The sequence below is a fragment of the Heptranchias perlo genome, assembly GCF_035084215.1.
Source record: "Heptranchias perlo isolate sHepPer1 chromosome 15 unlocalized genomic scaffold, sHepPer1.hap1 SUPER_15_unloc_1, whole genome shotgun sequence".
Lineage (NCBI taxonomy): Eukaryota > Metazoa > Chordata > Chondrichthyes > Hexanchiformes > Hexanchidae > Heptranchias > Heptranchias perlo.
This window is the reverse complement of record NW_027138214.1, coordinates 1,305,097-1,311,221: the sequence shown is the minus strand read 5'-3', so window position 1 is coordinate 1,311,221 and position 6,125 is coordinate 1,305,097.

Below are 6,125 nucleotides of genomic sequence, written 5' to 3'. Positions count from 1 at the left end.
CCCCTTATTATTCCTTATCTCTACCCAAACTGTTTCATTATCCTGATCCTTTGTCCCAATATCTTTTCTCTGTATTACATCCTCAATGATGGTGGAGTCCAGCACGTGAGTGCAAAAGACAAGGCTGAAGCGTTTGCAACCATCTTCAGCCAGAAGTGACGAGTGGATGATCCATCTCGGCCTCCTCCCGATATCCCCACCATCACAGAAGCCAGTCTTCAGCCAATTCGATTCACTCCACGTGATATCAAGAAACGGCTGAGTGCACTGGATACAGCAAAGGCTATGGGCCCCGACAACATCCCAGCTGTAGTGCTGAAGACTTGTGCTCCAGAACTAGCTGCGCCTCTAGCCAAGCTGTTCCAGTACAGCTACAACACTGGCATCCACCCGACAATGTGGAAAATTGCCCAGGTATGTCCTGTCCACAAAAAGCAGGACAAATCCAATCCGGCCAATTACCGCCCCATCAGTCTACTCTCAATCATCAGCAAAGTGATGGAAGGTGTCGTCGACAGTGCTATCAAGCAGCACCTACTCACCAATAACCTGCTCACCGATGCTCAGTTTGGGTTCTGCCAGGACCACTCGGCTCCAGACCTCATTACAGCCTTGGTCCAAACATGGACAAAAGAGCTGAATTCCAGAGGTGAGGTGAGAGTGACTGCCCTTGACATCAAGGCAGCATTTGACTGAGTGTGGCACCAAGGAGCCCCAGTAAAATTGAAGTCAATGGGAATCAGGGGGAAAACTCTCCAGTGGCTGGAGTCATACCTAGCACAAAGGAAGATGGTAGTGGTTGTTGGAGGCCAATCATCTCAGCCCCAGGACATTGCTGCAGGAGTTCCTCAGGGCAGTGTCCTAGGCCCAACCATCTTCAGCTGCTTCATCAATGACCTTCCCTCCATCATAAGGTCAGAACTGGGGATGTTCGCTGATGACTGCACAGTGTTCAGTTCCATTCGCAACCCCTCAGATAATGAAGCAGTCCGAGCCCGCATGCAGCAAGACCTGGACAACATCCAGGCTTGGGCTCGTAAGTGGCAAGTAACATTCGTGCCAGACAAGTGCCAGGCAATGACCATCTCCAACAAGAGAGAGTCTAACCACCTCCCCTTGACATTCAACGGCATTACAATCCCCGAATCCCCGACCATCAACATCCTGGGGGTCACCATTGACCAGAAACTTAAGTGGACCAGCCATATAAATACTGTGGCTACAAGAGCAGGTCAGAGGCTGGGTATTCTGCGGTGAGTGACTCACTTCCTGACTCCCCAAAGCCCTTCCACCATCTGCAACGCACAAGTCAGGAGTGTGATGGAATACTAAGCTTATCTACGAAAGTATGTACTTGCCATGGAGGGAGTGCAACGAAGGTTCACCAGTCTGATTCCAGGGATGGTGGGATTGTCGTATGAGGAGAGATTGAGTACACTAGGCCTGTATTCTCTAGAGTTTAGAAGAATGAGAGGTGATCTCATTGTAACATACAAAATTCTTACAGGACTCGACAGGGTAGATGCAGGGAGGACGTTTCCCCTGTCTGGGGAGTCTAGAACTAGGGGTCAGAGTCTCAGAATAAGGGGTCGGCCATTTAGGACTGAGATGAGGAGAAATTTCTTCACTCAGAGGGTGGTGAATCTTTGGAATTCTCTACCCCAGAGGGCTGTGGAGGCTCAGTCATTGAGTACATTCAAAACAGAGATCGATAGATTTCTAGATATTAAAGGCATCAAGGGATATGAGGATAGTGCAGGAAAATGGCGGGAGGTAGAAGATCAGCCATGGTCTTGATGAATGATGGAGCAGGCTCGATGGGCCGGATGGCCTACTCCTGCTCCTATTTCTTATGTCCTTATGTACTCTCCACTTGCCTGGATAAGTGCAGCTCCAACAACACTCAAGGAGCTCGACACCATCCAGAACAAAGCAGCCCGCTTGATCGGCACCCCATCCACCACCCTAAACATTCACTCCCTTCACCACCGGCGCACCGTGGCTGCAGTGTGTACCATCCACAGGATGCACTGCAGCAACTCGCCAAGGCTTCTTCGACAGCACCTCCCAAACCCACAACCTCTACCACCTAGAAGGACAAGGGCAGCATGCACATGGGAACAACACCACCTGCACGTTCCCCTTCAAGTCACACACCATCCCGACTTGGAAATATATCGCCGTTCCTTCATCGTCGCTGGGTCAAAATCCTGGAACTCCCTCCCTAACAGCACTGAGGGAGAACCTTCACCACACGGACTGCAGCGGTTCAAGAAGGCGGCTCACCATCACCTTCTCAAGGGCAATTAGGGATGGGCAATAAATGCTGGCCTCGCCAGCGACGCCCACATCCCATGAACAAATAAAAAAAGTGTTTGGAACAGTTCACTGGATTTCTGAGAAAGGATGGAGCTGTTTACAGTCTGTTTGTTTGACAGCTGTATTTTGTGGGCAAACATTGATCTTGGGGATGAGGATATAAGAAACACCAATCGATAATTCCTTTTTTCTGGGATACCTTCAAAGAAATTTGGAACTAAAGTTTGCCTATGTTGCAACCAGGAATCAGTCAAGTTGAGGGCAGCTGTTACACAGCTCATGACAGTGTATTACCTCGTCAGGAGCAAGTAACCCAGTTTCAAAGATCAATTTTATCTTCAGGATTAGCACATAATAAGCATTGTTCTTGTTTTGACATTTCAAGAAGGGTCAAACTTTCATCTAGTCACTGTATATAGGCATTTTTATAGCCACATCAGGATGTTGCAAAGCTCTTCATGGCCAATTTTGAAGTGTAGTCACTGTTGTAATGTAGGAAATGCAGCAGCCAATTTGCGCACAGCAAGAGCCCACAAACAGCAATGTGATAATGACCAGATAATCTGTTTTACATCCAGCTGTGAGGGCAGACGGAACCTCGGTTTGACATCTCACCACACACTGGTCTGGTAGTTCACAATACACTCTGTCAAACTGAAACTCAGGGTATGAACCAACAGACAAATGGATTTGTCATTAAACAGGTAAGTGAACAGTATTCAGTGCAAACAGTATATTAACAGTAACTATAACCTTTACTATTCATCTTGAAATTCAGGTGGATGTAAAAGACCCTAGGAAGCAAATGCGGGTGCGTTGGGGGGGCGGGGGGGCGGGGGCTCCGAAAATCACACAAATCCCGTTCGGGTTCAGTAGCTGGCTCCAACCCGCCGACTTCTGAGTTTCCCAGGGACCCCCCTGTGTGCGCACGGGCGACCCGAAAACGGAAGTCCCGCCAGTAATTAAAGTCGGTGGGATGACAGTTAAAGAGCCTCATTGAGATCATTAAGGCACTTTACCTGGGACAGAGTAAGTGATTAGAACGATTTTTAATTTATCTGAGCGGCTTTCCCACTGCTCCTGATTCACACCTGGTGAAACCAGGGCCGGATCAGGGAAAAAAAACTAAATAAATTACATAAAAACCAGTGAAGGAAGTGAAAACACTAAATGCACCGACCTTTCAAACCTGCTCCGATGTCCGATGTCTCCCACTCCGATCTCTCGCTCTTCACCCTCCCGATGTCCGCCCAATCTTCCCCTCTCCTTCCCCTTTCATCTTCCCCTCTCCCCCCAATCTTCCCCTCTCCCCCCGATCCTCCCCTCTCCCCCCGATCTTCCCCCTCCCCCCGATCTTCCCCTCTCCCCCCGATCTTCCCCTCTCCCCCCGATCTTCCCCTCTCCCCCCCGATCTTCCCCCTCCCCCCGATCTTCCCCTCTCCCCCCGATCTTCCCCCTCCCCCCGATCTTCCCCTCTCCCCCCGATCTTCCCCTCCCCCCCTCGATCTTCCCCTCTCCACCCCTCGATCTTCCCCTCTCCACCCCTCGATCTTCCCCTCTCCCCCCCTCGATCTTCCCCTCTCTACCCCCCGATCTTCCCCTCTACCGCTCGATCTTCCCCTATCCCCCTCGATCTTCCGTTCCAGCGCTGGATGACGTCTCTCTCTCTTTCTCTCTCTCTCCCCCGCCCCCCTCCCCCCTCCCCCCGCGTTGCATCTCCTGACGGCAGACAGTCTGTCAATCAGTCCGGCTGCCGGGTGTGAAACCCGCAGAGGACGTTATCCACCATCAATCACCGTGCGATCGTGTCGGGAACGGTAAGTTTGGATCATGCGGGTTTGCCACGCGCCCAATCAACCCCTCCCCCCACCCCACTGCCATCCCGCCTCCCCGCTAATATCAGGGCCAGGTGTCACTATTCGAAGAAGAACAGGGGAGTTCTCCCCAGTGTCCTGGGGCCAATATTTTTCCCTTAACCAACATCACTAAAAACAGATAATCTGGTCATTATCACATTGTTGTGTGTGGGATCTTGCTGTGCACAAATTGGCTGCTGTGTTTCCTACAATGATCACACTTGAAAAATGATGCTGTAGAAATGGGAGTTCTTTCTCTGTTCTTTATGAGCCAGAGTACAGTGTGAAGGACTCTCTGTTCAACCCCTGAGTCCTCCTACATTTGAGAAAGAAAGAAATTACATTTAGATAGCACCTTTCGCAATCGCAAGGCATTTCACAGCCAATTAAGTACTCGTGAAGTGTAGTCACTGTTGTAATGTAGCAGCTAATTCTCACACAGAACAATCCCACAAATAGCAACAGGGATAAATATTGGCCAGGTCACCAGGGAGAACTCCCCTGCTCTTCTTCCAAATAGTGCCATGGGATCTTTTACGTCCACCTAGTTTAACATCTCATCTGAAATACAGCACCTCCGACAGAGCAGCACTCCCTCAGTACTGCAGTAGAGTGTCAGTCTAGATTATGTGCTTAAGTCTCTGGAGCAGGACTTGAACCCACAACTTTCTGACTCAGAGGCGAGAGTGCTACCTACTGAGTCACAGTTGACACCCAGAAATTGGGTGCAAAACACCTCACTGTAAACCTCAAAGGGAGCAATTTCTGTTTATGGGGATGGTTGGTGATAGTGAACCCAAGGGGAATATCCAGAGTAAAAACCCCAAAATGTGACAGCCCCCCCTTACTGCATTAATGTTAGATTTCCATATCACACATCAAGGAGGAGGCTCGTGTGGAGCATAAACTCCAGCATTGACCATTTGGGCTGAATGGCCTGTTTCTGAGCTGTACATTCTATATAATCAAACGGCTGTCTCAATTTAAAGGTAAGTCTTACATTGTCGGCCTGTGCTCACAAGGAATTGAAGTGAGACTTTCCCAAACTCATCTCACTTATACCAGACTGTGGGAGTGTTCAAACCATTAGTTTAACATAGAGTGAAGCCTAGTCCCAAAGAGGAAAGCAGAGAGCTAGCCCATTGCACCATCCAACATCCTTTAAACTAACATTGGGTAAGAACCCCTTCCTTTAGCTACTATTTCAACAACAACTTGCATTTATATAGCACCTTTAACGTAATAAAACGGCCCAAGGCACTTCACAGGAGCGATTATCAAACAAAATTTGACACCGAGCCACATAAGGAGATATTAGGACAGGTGACCAAAAGCTTGGTCAAAGAGGTTGATTTTAAGGAGTGACTGAAAGGAGGAGAGGTGGAGAGGTTTAGGGAGAGAATTCCAGAGCTTAGGGCCCAGGCAGTTGAGGGCACGGCCGCCAATGGTGGAGTGAAGGAAATCGGGGATGACCAAGAGGCCAGAATTGGAGGAGCGCAGAGATCTCGGAGGGTTGTAGGGCTGGAGGAGGTTGCAGAGATCGGGAGGGACGAGGCCATGGAGGGATTTGACAACAAGGACCAGAATTTTAAATTGGTGGTATTCCCGGAACAGGAGCCAATGTAGGTCAGCGAGCACAGGGGTGATGGGAGAACGGGATTTCTAACTATCAGAACAGAGAAATTATTTTCAAATACATTTGCAATGTTGCTGAACACATCAAAAAGAGGAGGCCATGACCTAAATCCGATGTGATGATATAGCCATGCCCTTTGATCTCCACACCTGTTTAGTGTTCCAGTTTTACAGACTATCATATCAAAGCAGGATTCTAGCACGTTGAAGGCCAACAAAGCTTGGAGCTGCTTAAACAGATAATTCTCAACTTTCAGATGAAGCCCATTAATCTAGACAGCATCTCCATTGTGTGTTTAAATCCTCTCGTGCAGT